Source organism: Numida meleagris, chromosome 6 (genome assembly GCF_002078875.1).
Source record: "Numida meleagris isolate 19003 breed g44 Domestic line chromosome 6, NumMel1.0, whole genome shotgun sequence".
NCBI lineage: Eukaryota > Metazoa > Chordata > Aves > Galliformes > Numididae > Numida > Numida meleagris.
In genome coordinates, this window is record NC_034414.1 from 30,336,700 (window position 1) to 30,361,995 (window position 25,296).

General features: G+C 37.8%; 1 long non-coding RNA gene across 2 annotated transcripts in view; it reads left to right on the forward strand.

Moving 5' to 3' along the window:
* The window catches only part of LOC110401877, a 127,036-nt gene that overhangs the window by 91,711 nt on the left and 10,029 nt on the right, over window positions 1-25,296 (forward strand). For both annotated transcript variants that reach the window (XR_002440660.1, XR_002440661.1), the window contains one exon: window positions 3,012-3,081. This is a non-coding gene — a long non-coding RNA (uncharacterized LOC110401877). The remainder of the gene's footprint in view (window positions 1-3,011; window positions 3,082-25,296) is intronic.

The following is a 25,296-nucleotide window of genomic DNA, read 5'->3' on the forward strand; positions in this document are numbered from 1 at the left end:
GCAATAATTTCCTGGGAGTTCTGGGACTTTCTGGGTGTTGCAACCTTACATGTTTGTTATGAAAGTATTTTATTTATGAAACATCTTAGAGTAGTCAAGTCAGTTCTGTTTTTGAGCCAAAACTACACTCTTCTCCATGTGAAACTACTCTTGCAATATTATGTCACTTTCTCCTCTTAAACTATTCTTTGTGACAATCATGACTTGTCTATTATAGAACAAATAGCTTATATTTTACCAGACGGAATTTTTAAGAAATTGCAGAAGAAATTTATCTTGGTTGAAAGTTGCCCAGGCTTTCACTGTAACTGTGTACAAACGTGTTAAACATTTTAAATACTCATGGTTTGATACTGGAAGAAAAGGAAGTTACAAGATAAAAAATAGGTCATATACTTCTAAGGAGACGCTCTACCTCCAAACCAGTAGGAAAGGATTAGTTTCAGAGATACAAGCTCTTTTAAAAATCTTATATTTATTTATAATTCACATAATATATATCTCTCCCTTGTGCACATTGTATGCCCAGGAATTATCATGGAAAAAATAAATATTTGGTACGGAATGTGATTTAATTAATGTTAAAAAGTGTTACGTACAAGTTAAATCACCAGAAAACTTTTCTCCACAACTGTCTGCAGCATACTGGCTGTCAGCATTTACTGCAGCAAGTACTGTTTAGTTTTCAAAATGAATATCTGTTGTGTTTTATGACATAATAATAAATTGTACACACATGTACTGTGAGTGGATACAGAATATTTTAGTGAATCTTGTCTCAGATCCAAATTTTCATCCAGGGTAGACAATATTTTTGAATCATGGAATAGTTTAGTTTTGATGGGGCTTGACCAGGTAATCTGAACCATCTGTGTACTGGAAGTAGGGCTAGCTGGATTAACCACTTAATCAGAGAATTAAAAACTTATAAAAGCAGTATAATTTTGTTTTAAACTTATAAAAATGCTTTAAGAGAACTTGAAGAGAAGGAAATGAAAAAAAGGAGTCTTGACAAGGTAACAGATTATCATCAGTTATAAATGGATGCAGTAGAAAAATATGAAATATTGAGTTCTGAAGTAGGAACCTTCAGTACAGATTTTCTATATGACCAGAAAAAGCTCTATTTCGAGTGAAGTGGAATTGTCAGCTAATTATTGCTATAAAAACAAAAACTATAATTTTTGAGACTGAGGATGTTAACACTGTTTTTTTGAACCCCCCTGCCATTTATAGGAACTATGTCTTACACAACTAAATCTAATTTTCTTTACAGTTCTAATTGTATAGATGCTTTAAATTTTATTTCAAATCTACTTGGCTGCATATTTTTAATTGGCTGTGTTTCTTTTTTCTTTACAGTGGTGACTGTAGATGTATATAACTGTCTGTCAAATGTTTTATTTGACGTAAGATATAGAAACGATGCCACTCAGAACTGTGGATTTTTGAGGAAAAGATATATTGCTAAAATCACATTCATAATCATGAAGCAGAAATTCTGTATGGAATTTTCTTCTGAGGACAGTTATTCCCTCCCCTCACATGTAGTAACTTTTTCTTAGCAAATTAGGACTATGGAATTTTTGGAAGCCTGACTGTGTCAGTCATTAAAATGTCAACTCAAATTCTAACACTAAACATGTTGCTAACACCAAAATTTGAAGTGATTTTTCCTTAGAAGCCGTCAAAGGCCTGCTTTTCTATCTAGCTGCAAATGCACCAGAGTTCTGTCTGTCAGACAGAGCTGGTACAGTGTTTGCATACTGTTTGAAATACTGCTCGAAAATATTCTCAGTGAGAGAGAGTGTTGTTTTCATCCTTGTTTCAGACCTACATAAATAACTGTGTTCATTACAGCACGAGAAGCAGGAAAGACTGACTGCTTGTCAGGCAAAGAAGGAAATGATATTTTTTAATGGCAGATCATTGTGGTACCAAGAATTCTTAGTGTGCATTAAGAACAGCTGTATGCCTGCCTTACTGTCTGCACAGTCAGATCAGACTTGTAAGGTTTTGGTATTACAAATTTCGGCTGGTTTGTTTATTATAACACAGCTGGGCTTCTCAAGTTTGTAGTTGAAATTACTGCAAGTAGTGGAATGGTATGCTTCTTTTCACGGCTTCGTGCTGCATTTCACAGGAGCTTTTGAGTTGCGCTGTTTACAGATTTTTTGAGGTATAGATGCAAGAACAGATAGATATTTGTTTATTTGCATAAGGGGAGTTAGTCGCTTTCTGGAGCCAAAACCTCAGGGGTGGGCACTGCTTGGCCTCAGTGACTTTAAACTGTCCTAGCAATGTAAAAAAGCTGTTTGCCTGAATTCGTTTTTTATTTTTATATACTATGTTTTCTGTTGTCATTGTTTTCGTTTTAAGGATGCTGACGACAGTAGAGCACAAAACATGCCACGATTGTCAGTATCGAGCTAGTAAACATTAACAACTCTGACTTTACAGAAAAAAATAAAGGACTCAGCAGAGATTACATACTGGTTGAGAAATTTACCTTTCTTCCTCCTTCCACAGGCTCAAATTTAGCCAAAAACCTTTCCTACCCCTTTCCTAATTTCAACTTCTTGTTTTCCTTATGGGTTACCCTTAGTCCTCCATTGAGGTGAGGAATGGTGCAGGAGCCCAGGTTTATGCATGTAGATTTTGGCCTGCTGCGCTTTGCTCCTTGTTGGTCTGCTGTTTCTGCTCTTTTATTTTGTTTCCGTGCTCTTGTGCAGCTCCTCAGAACTGTCCCCTGTCTTGGGTCGTAGCTCGGTAACTCCTCCCTGGCCATGCAGTGCTTCAGGCCCTGGCTGAGATAGTCCCATCATTTTGACACAGAGCGTTGGTTGCACCTTGTGCGTGCTGTTGAAGGCCATTTGTTTTATATGACAATTAACAATGTTCAGTGAACATAGGGAATGGCTCCTCAACCTAGTTAGAGACTTGTCTGCAAATAAAAGTGGCCTGAGTTCTATTCCTTACCCTGGCTAATATCTAATTACCTTACTTTGCAGATTAGACGATCTTTAGCAGTGGAGGCTGAAAAAGGCTTGGCTGAGTGACTACTGAAAGGATACCTGAGAGGTAGGAGATCATCAACCAAATCTTTGCAGTGAATTCAGACGTGAGTGATTTCAGCTCAAATCTTCTGGTTCCCATGCGAATGCTTTCTAATTCAGCTAGTTAACAAAGTGCTATTGGCAACCACCATGACTGTCTGGTCTAATTGCTGATTTTCAGGAGATGTCTCGTGGAAGTATCTTCCATTGCCCAACCCAAAATATTTAAGGAATGACAATAGCACAAAAATAGAATTGTGTGGGTACATTTCATGCCAAGAAGGGATGTGCCAGTATTTTCAGGCAAAAATAAGTTGAATGGCTACCCCGGATGTACTGAGATGCACTACTGGCCATAAAGGTTTAACATCCTGGTTTAAGGACTGTTGGGTAGTAGTTTACATATGGGACTTATTTAATATTTTCATATTAAAATAAACAAACTACAAAGGACTATGGAAGAATAGAGTCCTTTTGTAAAGGCTGGATGACAAGCTACTCATGGTCCCAGATATTTCTCGATTAAAAGAGCCTCATGATATCCCTATTTGTAAGATACTGCATCAGACAAAAAAGATGAAACGTTGCTGAAGGTATAATTTATTTCATCTCTTCTAAAAATGTCTGGCAAAGACTTTTGTGTGGGAGTGAGTATGTTCTTAGGAACTGCTTTGCATTTATTAGTTTTTCCAGCTTATAAGTATAACATAAAGAATGATAAAATATCAATGTGATTGTTCAGAACATTGTGATAGCTGCAGTTCAGTGTGCTGGGGGCACAAACACAGCTCCTGTCTGTTGAGGTGACAGAGACAGTGCAAGTTTGTGATCTCTTTCTGATATTTTGTAGTGAATATGCATCTATATTTTTAAGTTGTTTATTAGAACACTTGTTACTCTTATTGTGGTATACCACAGTGAGACACATCTCTTTTTTCCTTGCACAGAATATACCAGTTCTGACTGAGCTATGTTTAAAGAGTATGTTATTTTTCAAACCACTCACATGAAAATAGTACTCTATCATAGGTACTCCTTGTTATTCTTACAGTAGAAATATATTTCGTCAAGGTAATTGTACCTTGTGTTGAGATCTTTCTTTGGTGAATGAATTTTTGCAAAATGCTGATGACTGCTACTGATAAAACTAAGCTTTAAAATACCTACTTAACTCCACTGATATCTATAGGACTGCTTATGGAATGAAGATTGAGCATGTGATCCAGCATTTTGCTGGACTCGGGTCAAAATGATCAGTACTTTGCATCTTGGCTTATTAAGCATGGATAATACAAGTTTTAAATCTTAATTTAATGATTATCTGGACAAGGCAAGATTCCTATCTGGTAATGCAATCTGCTTGTGATCTTTTCTTCAGATTCCAGTGTAGTATTTGCTTGCGCACAGGCAGAAGTGCATCAGGGCCACTTGCATAGCAGTAAAAGAAGGGCCATACAAGTCATAGGATAATGCATTAACAATGCACTTTACTAACAGATTTAACTCATTTTTACAAAAAATCCTTACTGTTTATCATGTATGAATGCACACATGTCTGATACCTAGCATGACTCGTGTTTAGTTATTAATACAATCTTGGAGATAAGGTATTTGACAAGAACAAGCTTTTATGCATGCTGAAACTAAGATGGTTACATAATACTAGTAGTAGCAAACAACCTTTTCAAAGCCTCATGGAAACCATTCAGCAGTGGGAACTAGATGCCAGTTTCGTTATCACCTATAAGGAAGCAAACAATGAAGCTTTGTAGGCTCACAGATTGTGTTTGGAACAGGAGTTTTAAGAGCCAGTAGGTAAACTCAGTCATTCTAATGCCTGTCAGATGTATATGTATGTTAAGTGGATTGTCTGTATATGTATGTTTAGTGGAATAGTTCCTTTATGTGCTTCCTTGAAGAGGACAGACAGAGCATCACTGATTAATACTTCTTCTGCTCTTTAGGCAGTTCTGCCCAGAAGGAGCTCAATGTTTCTTCCTGGGACAGGCTTTTATCTTGAATTCATTTCCTGGCAGCAGTTAGCTTTTACTATTCAAACCAAGCAGACTGCATTCAATAAAAGTTGTTCAAAGATGTTGCCAAGGAAGAAGGATCCAACCTGCTGAACTTCTACAGATGCACTGATATCCACATGCATCCCTCAGACATTGCAATGTTAGCAGTTATGTGTAATAAACAGCTGGATTGTCCTGCGGTGATGTGATTCCAGTTCAATTCTTTTCTATTCATTTAAATGAATAGTAGGGCACTATTCCTTTACTGATCCATTGACTCTAATTTTAATCTAGTTGTGGCAACTGATATCACTCTGCAAGTAAGGTATAGTCCCCTCTTTACAGACATGAAATTGTAACCAGAAGAATTTTTAGTTTCTAGTAGGTGCTATACAACTACTAAGTGATAAAACCAGGTGCCGAATTTGTTACCCAGCCTTACCTTCTGTGTGCTGGTGCAGCTGTTCATCAGTAGTGCTTTCACAAAACAGAAGAGCAGGGGAAAGTTATGGGTGGGATTGCTCATTCATTTTGAGTGTTTTCCAACAGAGCTTCTGCCATATCAACTATATGACTTGTCAGTCTTTAAAATACCGTAGTGTAAGGGAATTTCCATTACTTTTTTTTTCTATTTATTTTACTTCCTCTGATTCTCCAGGGAAATTATTTTCTTTAAAGTTCCCAGGATGAGAGAAGAATCCTTGGTGACAATTTGTTGTAATAGCTTTCTTTTAATTGATGCAACTTCACACCTGAAGTTGTGTTGCAACTCCTGGGCACTATGAAATTTGGAAGGCAGTTTTCTAAGAGGACCTTAAAATTAGCAACACAGGCTGTAGTTTATGCAGACATCTGATTAAAAAAAAAAAAAGCATAGTTATTAAATAGTTCTAAAATAATCTATTCTAATTTTAAAAATGAATTCTGATTTGATGCATTTTGTCTCAAGCAAGAGGTGGAATTCAATGGACCTAAGTTTTTGTCTGCATTGTAGCTACTGATATCTGAGTTAGTTGTGGCAAAAGTTGTTTTTGGAGTTTAGCAAGCAATTTATGTGACTGTCTGCAACCTGGACCTCAGAACATTTAGCCGTTTTAACATAAGCATGTTCTTATTTTATCAGCGCTGATTTAAAGAAATCATAAAACTTTTTTCTTCAGAAACATTTAAGTGGACTCATATAAAAGGAGATGAACTCATTGTTATTTCAAAGACATCAGTTTTGTATTTCCTGGATAACTAGCAATCTGGAAGATTTCAAAATTTACTTGTATATTTCAAAAGATCCACAAGTCTTTTCAAAATGAATATTTTTTACGTAGGATCCTCCTCTAAAAATTTAGTGTATGTGTCTAATCTTTGAAGCCACCTTATTATAGAACACTGGCTGAAATGCTGATTGTGTAATCAAACCAGGATTTGATTTGTTTTTCTTCTGTTAGTCATGAATGCATTAAGAATGAACTAGCATGGCTTGTGATGACAGATTTAATATGTTGTCCTCCAGCTTATTCACAGAGTTCTGTCTGTGTGTGTTTACACATACACATGCTTGCTAGAATTTCAAAAGCTACAAAGTGCAGATTTTTCATGGTAAGGAGTCAGGAGTGTTTCTGTTGGAGATGGATTACATTTGTCTTTGGCTGTCAGTGTTTTTATTTAGCCACAAAATAAAATTAACTCTAAAATGCTTCATTTCAATTCAGAGTTTTGATGTAGGTTCTTAGACCCCTTTCTATGAAATCTGGATGCAACAAAATTTTGGTATTCTCCCTAGAGTTTACAACATAAACTTGTTTCCAGAAGGCAAAAATAACTCAGACCATAAAAGATGCAAAAGCTTGGTTTTTTTTTTTTGTTTTGTTTTGTTTTGGTTTTGGTTTTTAAAGGCAGCTTCTAAAAACTTCCTGCTTGACATGGGGGAAATACATACCTGACTACCTCTCTGCAGTCAGGGTGGTAACCCTTTTCTGCTAAGCGTGTCATTCTCTGAGCCAAGGTTGTCCTGGTGTAAATAGGGTCATATGTGTTTCAAGGTCTGTTGTTAAAACTTAGCCCTGTATAGGAATTTCTTTTTATTCTTCATGAAAAATTTTCCTTGGGAGAGAAGTTCTAAGAAATACATTCATGCCTTCCACTTTCAGGCTTGAATGCCTTTTTATAGCAGGTAATAGATACATTTCTTTGTGTTTACTGTAGTAGCTGTTATTTTATCATACATCTGTTGCAGAGTACACGTGAGGTAGATTGGCAGTGGTTTCTATCAGCTGCTGACACGATTTATTTCCATAATTCTGTATCTGTTTAAGTGAAGTTATGTTGTAGTCCAAGCCAAAATTAGTTATGCTGAGACACACATAGTAATGTTATGATTATCTCTTAGTATTACTGGAAATAGGCATCAAATAACGCATTCTGCATTGTTTTTAGTTCTTTTCTATCATAAATTCTGTAAGCAATGTGACAATTGATGTAAACCAAGATTATTTGCAAAGCGTCCATCACCAGAAGATAGTAAAAGCTGTTCATTTTCTGTACTTTCCGTATTTTAGAAACTCGTAATTCATCTTGCTCATTTTCGTCAGTGTCTGAGCTAGTGATGACAAACCAAGCAAGGAAGTAAGAGTGCTTACCTAGTATCTCAAACAGTGAACTTTTCTCTTGGCATGGACCTGCATATCTTTTACTTTCCGTTTCTATGAACAAATGAAATAGATGAAAAATATAATCAAATGGATGGATTCTTTTCCATTCATGACATTCAATGCAAGCTGGGAGGCAGTCTGGCATAACTAGCTGATGACAGATTGTTGAATTCTGCCGATGACTTTGATTGCAGTCCCACTGTTAGTGGACTGTATATTTTAATCTGGAGTTGTTTTTTCAGTTTAATTTCAACATTTTGTCCTAGAATATACTCTGCCTCATTTTTCATCCTTTTAACAGATGTTAGATGCAGTGTCACACCAAGTCCTGCTGCATATTGGAGAATCTCAGCTTTCATTCAGTAATACTCTAGTCCTGGTTGTCTTAGGAGGGCAAAAAGAAGATTATCAAAAGCTATTAAATTAATGTATTTTTCACCAGGTTTTTAATCCCAGAGTCAGGTTTACAACTAGGAATTAGCAATAATATTTGCTACTCCAATACTTTCTGTAGCTGATGCTTTCCAACGTTGCACATGATGGCACCAGGTATTGAGATAAGATTTATTGTCCAGACATCTGTAACTAACAGTATACAACCACTGACTAGATAGTTTCATATTATAAAAGTAATACACAGCTTAGGGGTTGCTCAATTAAGGAAAATTAGATTACATCATCCTAGTATTCTCACTGACTTAGAACAATGTTCAGTGAAAACTGAACATATAATATACTTATCTGTTACAAAGGCATCCTCTGTGATTGTACCCATCCAAAAAAAAAAAAAAAAAAAAAAAAAGACTCCATAAAGGTCATCTTCTGGATAGGGAAGATGATGACTCAAGGAAAATAAACCAAACAAAAACAGAAGAATGATCAAATATTTTCATGATGAATATTGGCAATATATTTTCCTTCTGTTCAGTGATATTTTATTAATCATTTCCCGTCTTCTCATAAATTTCTTCCACCTTGCACACAGTCTTGAATTTTTTGGCAGATAACAAAATCTTTTGTAGTAGTGAGTGATAGCGCTTTTTTAATGAGCAAATATTTAAGAAGTTCTGACACTTACAAGAGATTCCAGGAAATACTAATTCAGTTGGATTTTTAAAGCAAACACAATAAAGAAGTGACAGTTGTAGCTATTGAAGTTTTTTCCCCACAAAATTAAACGGTGGGTTTAGGCAGATGTAAAGAGGCTAAATTAATGTCTTGGACTTGATGTAAAGACCAATCTGTAACAGATGATGGGAGAGAAACAGGAAGTGGGTTACTGCACCTTTGTCTAAAACAAACTGTTCCCTCTTGTGTAGCATTTTCTATCCTGGCTTAAAAGACGATAAAGGGTGCAGATGAAGTGTGAGAAATCTTTAAGAAAGCTGTAATCAGTTAGGTCTTTTCCAAAGGTACTTGTCTGAATGGGATTCTGAGAGATTATTTGAACCATCTGACTGGCAAACATGTTGAACTTGTGGCTCTAGACATGCACTCCAAAGGCCAAACGAAACGTCATCACCCTAAAAAATCAGACATCTTTACCTGTCAGCTAAAGGAACCCTGAATTTATTGTGAGTAAAATCCCACAGTCCGCAGAGGCACATTTCCTATTGACATCTGCCTGAGTCAGAACTTGAACCTATACCCAAGTTATATCTCACTGTTAAATTCGTAACTCCTCATCATCTTCAGCTGTACTAGACAGATGTGGCGTTGTGCCTACAGATCTGTTTTTCTGAGTGTTTTGCTGTGGTGGAACCAGTGAATGGATGAGAAAGTTCCACCTTCCAACCATGGTATTCCAGTCTATCAAATAGGGAGCTATATGTGAATTCAGATGTGAGATTGTCATGACAGACTTGTTGGGAACAGCAAAGGAAATTTTTGCCTCTTTATTCACACAAGTCAATGCAGTACATGTTCATGCAATTGAGCTCTGTACTTGCAGCATTCTACAAATAAATGTAGAAGCCATTATGTAGCAATAAGTTAGATGAAACTCATATACCATGGGTGTCCAACCTTTTGGCTTGCCTGGGTTGCATTGAGTGAATATGAATTTTCTTGGGCTGCAAATAAATAAGTTGCTGTGAAAGTAATGCCTCCTATTTATTTCCATGGAAACTATAACAGATACAAAGAGTACAATAACACTATTTGATAGAGCAAATTCTTAGCTACAAAACACTATTTCTCAACACAGTCACCACCATAAGCTACGCAACTTTGCCAGCAATGAACAAGAGCCTATGTGCCACATTGATAAAAATTTGCACCCATTGGTGACCCAGTGTTGCCATTGCTGAAACACACCACCCACAGCCTCATTGTACTCACATCCACTGTTTGGTCTCCACAAACATTCAGCAGGTGTCCATGAAAGTCAACGTGTGCCATTTTTTCTGCATGGAGGAATTCAGTTCCACACCTATGCTTCATCTACACTTCCATGCCAGATGCTATTTTGTCAGACTGCCTCTCTGCTGCCATCTGTTGCACATCAACAACATCTCATGGATTATTGGTGGGGAGGTTCAACCTGTGCTGTCATACCACCAACATCCACCTCTGATGTTACAAGCCAATGTAATAAAACAGGAGGCATTACTTTCAGAGCATCTCTTGTAAAATATAAAATATTGTTAATATATAAATAAAATAAAAATGCAAATTTAAAATTAAAAATAAAAATAAAGAAAAAGAAAATTTGCATTGAACATTTATATCAATTGGAAATGGTCTTACAAACATAAATTGATGATTTTTTTTTGCAATCTTGAAACCTGTTTTCAAATTCCTTTATCAAAATGGAAAGCAAGGCTGCGTATTCTTTGCTGTTCAGAGTACTGTGTTTGTCCAATATATCAAAATTATTTATTTGCCATCACTTGAATCAGCGCTGCACAGCACCGCCCTCTCTGTGCGCTGGTTTCGGTCAGTCCAGAGCTAATCGCACACTGACAATTTGGTTGTTGCTGGGCAATGGATGTGTGCCCAGGCCGCTCTGCTGGGAAGAGCTGCCGCCTGTACAGCATGGGTCAAGGGGCAGGCTGCATGTGGCCCACAGGCCACGGATTGATTGGATGTGCCTGTCATATACCATCTTGAAGTCAGTATACTCACATTTGCTCATTTCACAGCCGGTAAATGATCGTGGGGTAAGCTCTTTCAAATACATTCAAATAAATGTAACAAAAAGTAGTAATGAATGACAAAACTCAATTCAGTACAAAAGCTAAAGTAAAAGCCTCAGAATTTTCTGAGGGAATTTACACGTTCTGAAATCTATTGCTAGTAATGCAGTATTAAAACTCCAGGTTGCACTGAAAATAGAAAAAAAAAAAAGAATTCTGTGATTTTTTTTTCCTTCCCTCTCAGAAATGTTTGGATGGCCTATTAATACTGGTAGGCTGAAAGTGGGGAACTGCTGAAAACACAGATGTTCTTGAAATGTGGGTTTACCTTTAGAATAAAATCTACAAAAATATTTGGACACTGACATTCCATCATCTTCATGTTGGTGCTTGAATATCTTGGAGAATCTAGCCCTTTAGTATAGTATAGGTAAACAGAAACATCTGAGATAAGACAACCTGAATTTAAAGAGCCTCCACATCTGCAGTTATTATCAAATGGAAACTGCATGTTCAGCATCAGGAAAGTGGAGCCTAATTAGTGTATGCAAAAAAATAAGTCACAGACTGCCTTAATAAGTTTGTTCTTATGAATAATTTCTGGAGCATCGCTGTCTTATAGTGTTGCTGTCCACATTACTCAGTCCTGTCCCTTTTCTTGTTAAGTGGAGGGTAAGCAAGAAAGTGATTAATAAGAAGATTTTACTGTCTGAATATTTATCTTAGCTGCAGAAGATTTTTGGAATTCAAGAGAATAATAAATTTATCTGAAACCTGCTGCCACATTTATTTAATTTGTAGGGTTCCTTGTTTGTTCTCGTATTTTTCAGGTAAAATATTTGCTTAGTTGTTTGATTAATAAGTTTGGAGGTTTCTGGTGAAAGTCACTTAAAGTCCATTTTCCAGACCTTTTCTGAGTTTCGCACAGCTTTTCTTTAAAAAAAAAAAATTGTTTTGCCTTTTTTTTCCCCCCTCCTATTTCCTTAATTTTTGTACAATCTGTCCATTCTGGTATTTGATATGTAGGCTTGTTTTCCTTTTATGCAAAAAAACCATAAAAACTATTGCTCCTCTTACATGTGATACAGTAGTAACATTGGTATCAGCCTCTGTGAACTGGAATTTCCTGTGTAATGGACATACCATACCAGAAGCGTCAGCTAGTTAAGCCACCAGATAAACTAGTGACTTTCTCAAGGCTGCTGCTTCCATTAAATATACACCACTTATGATTCCTCCATGCAGTCTGTCCTAGGCAGACTGTAGCATACTCTTTCCAAGCCAAATTGCCTGAAAGGCTTTCATTTCAACCTCATGAGCTTCTCTGCTTTGAAAGATATGTCTGTGATCTGAAGTAGTAGCTTTAAGTATATATGTAATTATATTTTGGAAATGTATCTGTGAGAGAACACTGTTTCAGGGCAGTTCTACTGGCTTACTTTGAATAAGTCTCCTGCTTTGCTGTCTTAAAATTGCTAGTGGATTGCTTTGCAGTATTAGGCCCCTGCTGTAAGGTCAGAAAAAGGGCTCCAGACTTGTCCTTTTCCAGAATATAATCCCCACATATTTATCCCATCTTATTTCCTAAAGGTGTCTGATTTTGCCTAGTATAAAAATCACCCTGACTTCCCTTGGGAAAACCACTTTCCAACACATCTGTACAGAAGCAGTCTCTACTAAAATAGAACAGCAAAAAGAAACACACTCTTCACAGTGAACATTACTGTAAGCAAACTTGAGCGCAGTAGCAAAATGTTTGTTCATGGAAAACTGTTGCATTGTAATTAATTCTGTTATGATGGTAAGTACCTCCAGAAAAACCTAGAAAAAGTAATAGTGTTTAAATTATTTTCTATTTTTATCCAAGGAAATAATGGTGAGGTTTTAATTTAGCAGAAATTGGTCAGTTCTCATTTCTTTGACTGAGAAATTGAGTGATCAGATGTGCTTTACTGACTTGTTTTGGATAGAAAACTTTTGTACTTAAAGTCAAAGAAAAAACCTTTTAAATAACAGTTCCAGAAGAAATATGTAAAGTTATGCCAGAGTCACAGAAATACTAGTTAGAAAAGACCACAGAAGGACTCTCTATGGACCAGTACTATTGCCAAAGCAGTCAGATCAGCCAAAGTTTTATCTACTCAAGTTTTAAAAACCTCTAAGACATAGAATTTCTTAGCCTGTTTGGGTAACTGTTCCAGTGACTACCTTACTGGTGAAAATGGTGTTTTTTCTACTGTCCAGTCTGAGCAACTTAAATCACACCTTGCACCTATTTTCTTGAGTTTTACCAGCTGCCGTTAACAAAAAGAAACTGTCATCTTTGTAGCTTCCTCCAAGTAACTACAGGTTCTTCTTAGCCTTCTCTTTGTCAGACTAAGCAAGCCCAGAATCCTCAACTGCTTCTCACAAGTCATGTGCACTTGGCTTCTCTGTTAGACCTTCCCAAATAGTCATTGCCTATCCATGATCTTGTCCTAGTTGTGTGCCTTATTCCATCAGGTCTCCTGGATTTTGCTCATCTGGTAGCCCTCCCAAATGGCCTGGACTTGCAGTTCTTTGTTGCCCAGGCTCTCTGCACTTGTGTATTAAGAAAGCCTCCTTCTATCTTAAATAAAGTGTTATGAAAATACCTCTGCTGGATGACATCAGTGATGTAGCTGTGCATTTATTGGAAGTTGAGTGCATCTGCTCCTTCCTTGGTATTTACCCTTGAGCAGAAAAACTAAAAATAGTATTACCTGAGCCCTTGTTCCTCCTCCTTGTTTCTTCAGAGCCTGATACTCATCTTTGATCTGCCAGAGATACCTCTGGCTGCATCACTGGTGCCTGAAAGGATGATTATAAGGGACAGTAGAAGACAGTCAGAAGATTGGAAACTAGAAATCTACTCAAGTCTAAGAGTCCTAATGAAACTCTGTAATGATGTACGTGTATGGAAGAAGAAAAGCCTATTCTGAGCAGAGTGATCTTCATTTGTCTTACATTCCAAAGTAAGACAACTATCAGTGCTGGTGACTGCATCATATGTTGCTGAGCTGCAAGAAAAATCAAATAATTAAAGTTATAAATACAGAATTCACATTTGCAAATAGAGAAGCTAGGGCCCCAGCCCAGGGAAACATATCTGCGTTCACAGAAACTGATTTTAAAGAGATTTGACAGTATCCTGTCAGCAACAGTTGAGTCCATAAAGAATAATGTTGCTATAACAAGTGTTGCTGTGTTAATCTTTCATTAAATTGTCTGTTTCCTAGCTATCAAATTGTCAACGGTTTACGGGCGTTAGGCCCGATTCCGTGACAAAGGGGACGGGGGACCCAAGGGCCCACGTCCGGGGAAAAGGGGAAAGGGGAAAAGGGTAGGGAGATGGCCCTGAGAGCAAAGAACAGCGGCAACAATCTGAGGAGAAACAAACTAATTTACTAAATAAAATATCGGAATGCAAAACAACACACTATAATACAATATAATTACAATTTAAGCTGATAAATCCAACACAGAGAGAGAGAATGTCCCAAAATCAAGGTAGGCCTTACTCTACTACCGACGATAAGACGGCTGGAGAGCGAGGTGCTGCCAAGACGAGAGACGGCGGAAAAAGGGACGAGGTCTCGTGATCTGCAAGTTTTTATACTGCGAGCTTTTATCTTTTCCCTCCGGCTGGAAATGGTAACAGAGGAGCAAAGTACCGTGGGGACTGTAGTAGTCCTTCTCTTCTGAGGAACAGGTACATTCACTACATGATGTTATGATGTGGAGTATCAATAACCGAAAATCATAAAACCTTATTGAAACTTATTGAAGAAGTAACTGAATATCTGTAGGAACAGCAGGAAATAGTACAACAATGTTCCTTCTAAGCAGTTATTATCAGTGAATGCTCTGTGGTAAAGCTGGTGTCAGAATTCAGGCTACTTTGGCATTCAAGGGGTTTAGACAATACAAAAGGTGCATAAGTTTCTTTTCTTATGTATATGCATACTGATACAGATAGGTACCTATTTACATGCCCACATCAATGCATGTACTCTCTAATTAGCTCAGAAAGGGTTAATGAAGGGCACAGTTACCTCTGCAGTTGGAATTAGTGTGGCAGTCAGGAGAGATGTGAAGAAACCTGTAGCCTTGGGCAAAATGGGGGCATGTTGTATGGTTTTTTTTCCACATCTTTGTTCAGCCTGTCTCGGAAGTGCTGCTAAAGGCAGTGTGAGGTGTGTAGGGAAAATGCAGCTGAGGGTGGAGGAAAGAATAAGAAAACCTTTTACTTCTGAGGTTATGATCATTGAACTGTCAGATAAAATTTGTCTTTTCCCTGGCAAAAGAGGAAATGGTAGTTCCTGATATAACAGAGCTGGTGAACCATGGGTGTGGAAATATGTCTATTTGGACTTGGTCTGACTTCTAATTTTCTCTAATGGATAGCATATGTCATTTCCTACAGGCGACTGTGATAAAATATCTAGGTTTGTTGTGAGTCTAGACCAGAGACTGAGATCCCCATCATACCTTTCTGTAAAAATACGTGCTCATAGAATCTTCTTATTTTTTAAATTCACTTTTCATCTGTAGCCTTCATAAGCAGGGAAGGAAAGCACCTCATGAAGTTACGCTGATCTATAAATTGGGGAATATCAGAGAGGAGATGGAGAGTCACCTTGTTCAATATGTTTAAAACAGTGAGTCTTTGAGGTAAAACAAGTTTCATAGTTTCCTAAGAAGAGTGTGATGTATGAGCTACCTATTGATATATTTTGCGCTTTAGGTTGTTTTTACAACTTTGAGATGATACAATGATACATCATCATGTTGAATGATCTTAGAGGGCTTAAAGATGTACCTCAAGGATTCGTGGTACTGTGGATTGCACCAGTGCAAATAGTGGGAAGCTTTTTTTTTGGGTATGGGCTGATGATAATCCTGATGGGAGTGATTATACAATGAAATAGTTTATTGTTCCCAAGTAAGGAAGCTGTAAAATAAAACACTTCTGAAAAAGAAAACAACTTCAGAAATCAGTGTTCCAAAAACACATGAAGCTGATATGTAATGTTCTTTGGGAAGGTGCACTGACAGAGAAGGGAGTGAAGAAGTGTTACTATCTGATGAAAGCAGCTCTGTAACAATATAATAGTAAACGGTTTCTGTTGGAAGTAAAGATAAGAAACAGTAAAGGATGTAACTCTGTTCTTGAAATTCATTAGAAGAGAAAGAAAAAGGAATGCTCATTTTGCAGAACAGAGGTGTAAACTGCAGGTTGACACTGGTTAGGCTAAAAGGATGAATGACTCCTCTGTTTCCATTTCCAGGTATTGTTTTGTAGTTAAAATTTTAAAGTTTATGGTGTAGGTATTTTTAAGAGAAGGTCAAACACTAATCCTAAATAAACGTGTATCAAGTTGGAGAGGATGAATAGATAGATGTGGTCACATTGCATGGGCTTAATGAAAATAAGTTCAGTACACTTGATGTATTAAGACAGGCTGTTTTGATATTGGGTAGGGAATGAATGCCAGTGACTATTTGAATATCTGTGTTATATTATGAAGAAAATATTGATACTGAACGGATCCTTTGGGATAGTTCCAAATATCAAAGGGTACTTTCTCTTGGTACTTTCTCCTGGACAGGCTGGACAAGTGGGCCCACGAGAACCTAATGAAGTTCAACAAGGCCAAATGCAGGGTGCTGCACTTGGGCCAGGGCAATCCCAGGTATTTATACAACCTGGGGGAAGAAGTACTCGAAAGCAGCCCTGCGGAGAGGGACTTGTGGGTCCTGGTGGATGAGAAGCTGGACATGAGCCAGCAGTGTGCACTGGTGGCCCGCAGGGCCAACTATGTTTTGGGCTGCATTAAAAGGAGTGGTCAGCAGGGAGAGGGAGGTGGTGGTCCCCCTCTACTCGGCTCTTGTGAGGCCCCATCTGGAGTACTGTGTCCAGGCCTGGGGCCCCCAGCACAAGAAGGACATGGAGCTCTTGGAAAGAGTTCAGAGGAGGGTGACCAAGATGATCAGAGGGTGGGAGCACCTCTCCTATGAGGAAAGGCTGAGGGAACTGGGCTTGTTTAGTTTGGAGAAGAGAAGGCTCCAGGGAGACCTCATTGTGGCCTTCCAGTACTTGAAGGGAGCGTATAAACAGGAGGGGGATCGATTGTTTGTGAGGGTAGATAGCGATAGGACAAGGGGGAATGGTTTTAAGCTTAGACAGGGGAGATTTAGGTTAGATATTAGAAGGAAATTTTTCACACAGAGGGTGGTGACGCATTGGAACAGGTTGCCCAGGAACGTTGTGGATGCCCCGTCCCTGGAGGCATTCAAGGCCAGACTGGACGTGGCTCTGGGCAGCCTGGTCTAGTGGTTGGCGACCCTGCACTTGGCAGGGGGGTTGAGACTCGATGATCTTTGAGGTCCTTTTCAACCCAAGCCATTCTATGATTCTTACTTTCTGTGTTACTTAAAACACGTTTTGGTGTCAAACCCGTTGCGAGGTTCCAAAGCATCTAAGGTAAGGCAGAAACGTGTGATGGTGGTTGACTTCCTTATCCCTGAAAAAAACAGAGCAGTTTGATTCTGAGCTAAGTAAATATCAGTGATTTTCTGAATGACCTACATTAAGGCCTTACACACTAGTGCTTTAAAAATAACAGCAGAACTGTTTGATGCTGAGAATTTTAGAATACAGAACTGTATTCCTCATTCTGCAATTCACTGTCTTTTTTGTATTTTATAGTTAGTGAAAGAGCAGGAGGAAATGCTTTTTCACACAAAGAGGAAAGACACAGGGGCAGGGAGACAGGTTCTAGAGCTGTTTCTTCAGTTCTGAAGGTAATGGAAAGGTCTGGTCTCACTCTATAATAATAATATCTGTCCCTCCAGATGGAAGAATTATAAAAACATATCTGTAGAATAGTGCTGCTAACCATCCCAAATGTATAGTAGAACTGAACCTTTCTTCTACTGGGAATGGAGAAGCTAAAATAGTGCAGATCCTGAAAACGACTGTGGGCAGAAACATTTCCATAAAAATAAAACTCCTTTCACGTGTCTCCTGGCAGGCATATGGATCAGATATTTCAGTAAACACTTATTTCTGATAGGTTTTGGAATAGACATATATACGTACATATGTGCACACACACATATATATAGGTATATGTAGGCATAGTTATACGTCATAGCAGCAGAACCAAAAGTTCCCGTTAATCGGGAGAAAAGCAGCTCCTGTATATGTCTGTACAACCTTAATAATAAAGAAATTACTTTCTTTTTGTCCCAGTATGTGCAGGAGTATGTAATATATGTAGTCAGTGGTTACGTGAATGGATGGTCTTCATGCATTGACTTGATGTCGAAGATGGCTGAATATGAAATAGACACACAACATATTCTTAGGAAAGTCTATGGTCACACAGCAGCATCTTTACTTTCCAAGGTTCATGTTACATGCATTTTTGAAACTCAAAATGGAATAAAAAGAGCGTGAGGCTATGTAGCACTGGTGAATTTCTCACAGAGTTTTTTGCTAATTATTTCAAGACTAGGCAAATCTAGAGTAATACGACATGCAATAACAATGAAATGCTGAGATTGTTGATTAGCAGATATAAAGAATTCCGGATTCATTACAGTGTCCTCTGCCTTACACTAGTCGACTTCCAAAGTTCCCTAGAGCATTCAATGGTTTCTGTATCATACTCAGCTAGAAATTCCGTACCTCTTACAGTGCCAAATCCACTATAATTTGAATTAAATATCTCCTTTAAAGTAATTTATTACTCCCAGTCTTTCGATTGCTGCAACAGTTTTAAACATCTGGACTTGTCATATCATATTATCTCAGAACAATAACCATAAGCTAAGAGAGATGGTCTGTTTAATAGAGTGGTATATGCATAGGGCCACAAAATCACAACCAAGAACATGCATACTTCCCTACTTTTAGGGCCTTATGTGAGGACAGTGAACACTGTGCCACTTTGTGCCTTCATCTTAGATTTTGAATGAAGATAGATTTAACAGAAATGAATACTTTATGTTTGCTTGCGTTTTTTTCTAAATAGAGGGCTGGACTTTATTAGCAGCTATCCAAACAGAGGTGAATAGCTATCTGATGTAATCAGTGTTTCATGATCTGCAGTGGTGAGAAGGTCTTGTATCTGTTTTTTCACAAATTCTTTGTGTGAAAAAAATTTTGTTTCCTGAATTATCTGTATATCTGTTTTCTTTCCATTTTATAAAATAGTAAATAACTAAATTACTTGCTAGCTTTTTTGATTTACAAATTTTTATTGCTGTTAAAATAACTTCTGAATATTCTTTCGAACGCTTGTAAATCCTGTATTGTCCCAGCCTTGGAATATGCTGGGTGGATCTAATGCTCGGTATAGGCCACCTGCAGATGCCACTGGCTTCCTTGCCTGCTGATGGTAGGTCCAGTAGCTTCATCCCTACAGAATAACTTCAGGGCTGACAACGGGCATATAGGAACCTAGTGAGCCATGTAAGTGCCTCATAGGAGTGCATTTTGAAAGATAAGTGGGAGCGATATATGACTTAGCAAGGATCTTCAGAAGTGCTGACTGTATATGCTGACACAGATGTATGCAGATAGTTTGTTTTCTCTGCCTCTGCTGGCTGCTGAGCAGATATCCACCATGCTGGGGTGTTGTGGACTAAGGCTGGTTGTCTGTGCTGACAGGATATATTAGGTCAAATGCAGTGTAGTGCTAATGTACATGTGCTGAGTCTGGCTTGCCTGTGTTAGAGGCTAAGTTGCAGGGAAGGAGACATGCTTCTTTGCATTCATGCGTGTACCACTTTTGTCATATGAATTTTATTGGCTGCAAACCTTCAAATGGCTTAGCCATCTTTGAAAATATCCCTCCTTTTAGTCTATAAGGAATCTGAAGTTTTCAGTCTGTAAAGTCAGAATTCAGTAAAGAGCACATATCAGCTTTGGATCTGAAACAACCTCTGATCAGGTTTTCAGTTTTAAAAGCATCATAATTTGCTTTTAATTTACACTAAAGAAACTAAATAATTTTCCTAACTGAAATTTTGTATACAAGTTTGCTTTTTAGCAGTTATAAATAGAATCATAGAATCATAGAATCATAGAATTAGCTAGGTTGGAAAAGACCTACAAGATCACCCAGTCCAACCATCCACCTACCACCAACATAACCCCACTAAACCAGGTCTCTCAACGCTGTATCTAAACGTTTCTTGAACACCTCCAGGGACGGCGACTCAACCACCTCCCTGGGCAGCCTGTTCCAGCGTCTGATCACTCTTTCAGAAAAGTAGTATTTCCTAATGTCCAGCCTAAATCTCCCCTGGCGCAACTTGAAGCCATTCCCCCTCGTCCTGTCGCTAGTTACAAGAGAGAAGAGGCTGACCCCCAGCTCACTACAACCTCCCTTCAGGTAGTTATAGAGAGCGATGAGGTCTCCCCTGAGCCTCCTCTTCTCCAGACTGAATAATAAATATTAATAAATAATAAATAATAATAAATTATAAATATTATATAAATAATAATAAATAATAAATATTAATAAATAATAAATAAAGAATAAATATATTCATACAAAAATGTACAGGTATAATCAGTATTGCTTACACTTTTACTTTGAAATTTTTATAATTAGAGTCTCTTTTCAGAGAGACATTCCTGCCTAGCTGAGGCATTTCATTCTGCATTTGATATGCAAAAAACTTGCTATTGTGAACTCTGTCTTTGGATCTGTATTGTCAATTTCAGTTCATAAGGCATATGTACTGCTGTCCACAAAACAGGATTTCTATTTCATGAAAAAGTAAATAATGTTTCAGGATGTTTTTCGTTGCTTCATAGATACAAAACTAAAATCCTTGAAAATATTTCATGGCAAGGCAAACAGTTCCCAGAAAACAAATTGCTCAGGACTCTTGTGTGGGAGGCTGAAGCTGAAGTCTCTTGCTAAAACTCCTCAAGTTCAAACAACAGGTTTAAAAAAAAAAAGAATATTATTTTTTCCCGTGACTGCAAATGGTTGGTGTAAAACAAACATTCTTCATATTTAGGTGAGATGTCAGGGTAGTACAACAGGCTCTTTGCAGCACCAGTCTCTACAAGGCAATTCTTTCTTCATTAACAGTACTCAGCCTCTTTCTTTCTCTCATTCCTTTTCTCACTTTTCCTCTGTTCTAGCTTGAGTAATCTTGTTCATCCCTCCCTTTAGTTTTCTAGTTGTAGGTCTTTGGTTTAGGGAAAAAAGGAAGGAAATTCTTCTACAACTGCAGTCTCCCATTACAGGGATGCTCTATAATTCTCTACATTGACCTCCCGTGAAATTCCAGATCCTTTTTCTGTTCTATTACTCTCAGATGCTGCCCTCCTTTCCTTATTTGTTCCCTTTGGGAATAGGTTGGCCACTTTTTTTTTGGTCTGGAAATAACTATCTCATTTAGAAAACGCTGTTGCACAAGTTTTCTTTTCTTCTACCACGCAATACTATAGTACTATCTGTATCTGTTTTCTATGTATACATATAGCTTTACTTTTTTTTTTTAACGTTCTTTTCACAATATTTGCAAATTTTGTTACTGAATTCCATGAATGGATCTTTTAAGAAGTTAGTTGGTAAGTACTGCACAATTGAAATTTGTTTCAGTTTGAAGCTCAAATTTGGAAACATCAGGATGGTGTAAGTTTCTGCAGTGTGCGTGGCAACATTATATTGCCTTGCTGTATCTGAGACAGAACAAAGAAAACTCTCAGGGTTCTTTGAGGGAGATAGACCACTATGGTATTCCTCCTCACATGATTACTGAAACATATATTTCACAGAATGGCTGACACTGGCATGGGTCTCTGGGTCCATCTGGTCCCACCTCTGCTCAAGCAGGAACACCCAGGGAATCATAGAGTCATGGAATCATTAAGGTTGGAAAAGACCAGTAAGATCACCTAGTCCAACTATCAACCCATCACCACCATGCCCACTAAACCATGTCCCTAAGTGCCACATCTACCCTGTTCTTGAGAACCTCCAGGGATGATGACTCTACCACTTCCCTGGGCAGCCTGTTCCAGTACCTCACCACTCTTACTGAGAAGAATTTTTTTCTAATATCCTGCCTGAACCTCCCCTGCACAACTTAAGGCCATTCTCTCATATTATTGCTGTTGCCTGGGAGAAGAAACCAACCACAACTTCCTTTCAGGGAGTTGTAGAGAGCTAAGGTCACCCCTGAGCCTCCTCTTCTCCAGACTGAACAATCGCAGTTCCTCAGCTGCTCCTCATAAGGAAGCTTGTGCTCCAGACCCTTCACAGCTTTGTTGCCCTTCTTTGGACACGCTCCTGGGCCTTTCTTGTAGTGTACAATTTAGGGCAGTCTGACAGAAACAAAGTAAGATTAAGATTGTTTTGAGCTCCATGACCAGATTTTTTTGAAAGATTGAATCTCTTTAGTCTGAATTCTGCATTGATAGCAAAGTGTAATGTTCCACTGTGTTTCTCGGTGTTGCAAAGTGAACATTTGAGTGATTTAGCCTTCCTCTGCTCATGTGATGAATGAAAAGATTAAGACATTTCCTGAAATGTGGCCCAGGTCTGCTCACCACAAGGGCTAAATAAAGGAAACACAATGCTGTCTTTAAGATAAGATCTTTCATGTTGGAAATTCCTTGTAGGAGACATTATGCTTTTTGCTTGAATAATCCACCTATCTTGTACTGCCTATAGTGGACACTGGTTTCCGATTATGAGAATAAGTACATAATTTTTATTAATAATTAGGGCATGTATGGCTCTCGAGTGAGACCCTCAAACTCCATTTTGTAGTTGAATTTAAACTGGTATATTAATGAATCTCTGGTATGCCTAGATAAAGAGCACTGAGATGCACTAGAAATAGCAGCTTGTAATGGCCCACAGCAGTCGTATTTACATTAAAAAAGGATTCTGTTGTAGTTTTGACATTTAATTTTATTTAATGTATCAACAGTTCTTGTCTGCTCTGTACTACAGAGCAAGCTCACCTGTGAATTCAGATTATTAAATATCTGAGAAAAGCAATGAGTTCATTTGTATATTCTGTGTGTCTCTGCAAGGGCACACAGAAGGGTAATAATAAGCAAGAAGTTTATCAAATGAGCGTCTCTGTTCTGTAATAAGAGTCTCTGGTCTTTCTTGGCAAAAACCAGAAGTTTTATACAAAAGCATTTTATTTAACAAATTAATGTAGCTCTGTGTTGAATTTACTCAACTATTGCACTAATGTGGAATGAAAAGCTGATGAAGACTACTGACAAATAACACAGTCATCCACAAAAACTTTTCTTACGAGTATGTAGTGGCAGGACTGCCAGCCATCGTATCCGTGTGTTCTGGTGAGAGAGAGGGACACAGGGTCATGCCTTGAGAGAGGTCAAACTTTTAGCAGAAAAAATTGTAATTATAGAGATTATCTGCTGGATGCTGTAGTGTGGTCCAGCTGGTTATTAAATTTCTCCTATTTTGTGATTAAACAATTTTACACAGAGCAAGAACCCCTGTATACTGTTTCACGTTCAGAGGATATCTTCTAATCTTGTTTCAAGGGCTTGGTGCTACCTTGGTAGCAAAACTCAGATTCATTATTTGCTTCATTACATTTATACCAGATACTATGACAGCTGCTTCTGAGAAACACTTAAAATAGGTTAGAAATTATATTGCGAGAACATCAATAAGCATCACAGAGCTCTGCTGCAGATGATTTGGTATGAAATACAAAACCTCCCAAATAGCTGCAAATGAAAACAGAACTGTGTGTGCTGATTTATGTTGGGTTCTGAAGGTCAGTAAAGCTGGGATTTGGCAAAAAACAAGAGAGCAAATTCCATAGGAGACATCTGCCTGTGATAGGATGTGTTGCCAATGCTGCAGAGCTCAATGACAGAATTTGACAGTAAACCACATCCTACTGGTTTTCAACTGCTTAATTAGCCCCTGATAGGCAATAAAAGGACAACATTTGTTTTTTCTTTTGTCAGTAGAAATATCTGCTTGAATGGTCAGTCCAGCAGAAAATATTTGTAGTTTTCAAAGCTATGTCTTGCACACACAGCGTGTGGGTAAACTGAGAGTGATCTCACTGGGAGCTCCAGCTGTTAAAAAGCTCCAGATCTCAGCTTGAGAATATATCACGGAGTCATGTGAGGATAGTCCAATAGGTCCAATTCGTATCTCTCAACACCCTAATCAACCTAAACATTCTGTATTAGTGGCCGCAGTTATTGTTGGACTCCCCTGAGAAGACAATTTAAAGATGAAATTCTGAAATTTGAATTTCTTTTTCAAATTCCTTTTGGAAGCAAGGCCTGCATAACTTCATATATAAATGAAATTTCTGGAAAGAGAAACAGGAGGCAGTTAGTGTTCCTGCATTAGTTACTTGGTACTATGGCTATATCCATAGTATCTCTACCTGCACCTTTATATTTTGGTAGAAAATTGATGAAGCAAAAAAAGAAACAAACAGAAAATTTTGTAATGCCTCATTTGCTTTTGCAATATTTTTAACTATAATAAAGGATAATTAAAAGTGCAGACCTGCATACACAGGAATATGCTCTTTCCATCACTGAAACTGAACTGCAGGTGTGTTCTTGGCAAACTGCTCAGTCATGTGTTTAAGTTAAATTTGGAAACATCTACAATTCTGGGGTCTAATTTCATAAATACTAAAGCACAGAAGGAAATCTACAAGTCTAGCTACAGAAACATTCAATTAATGTAAAGAAAGGAATAATTAAGTGGTAAATATTTGTTAGCAATACTTTGAGTGAATCAGGCTCTAACTAAAGCTTCAAAGGAATACTGCAAGTGGTAGTCTGAATTTAAAAACACCTATCTGTGTTGAGTAGTGGAAGAATGTAGTTTGCTCGAAGAATCAGTAACTGGAAAACAGAAAACAAGGCTAAGATTGCTTAACAATATTGTTCCTATTTCAGTGATGGAAGGACTGCTGACAGTTTATTTTAACCTTGTTTAAGAGCTGTCTATCCAGCAACAGAGCCCTGTAATATGAGTTATGCTGTGACAGCATGATAATTCCCAGTTTGCTTGTTATTTCTTACCATAGTTCATTGGTTTTTTTTTTTAAATAATAGCTGAAATTGGTATTTTCCCCAAACGTAAGAATACTCAGATAAAAAGGAATGAGTTTGATAAAAAGTAATTCTTTGAAAGAAAAAATCTGGAACACATGAGGCAACATGTGACACAAATATGCTGTGTGAGGAAACCTTTTAAATGTGTGTGTTGTTGTGGATAAGGGTTTAACACAGAGTCTGCAGTCTTCTAAAATATCCCTCACCAACAGCAAATCCAGAATGGACACGTACAGATGGAGATGTATGTGACATTGCTAGAGGGGCCCCAGGTGGGCTCACAGTCTTCCATTTCTTACTGTTATG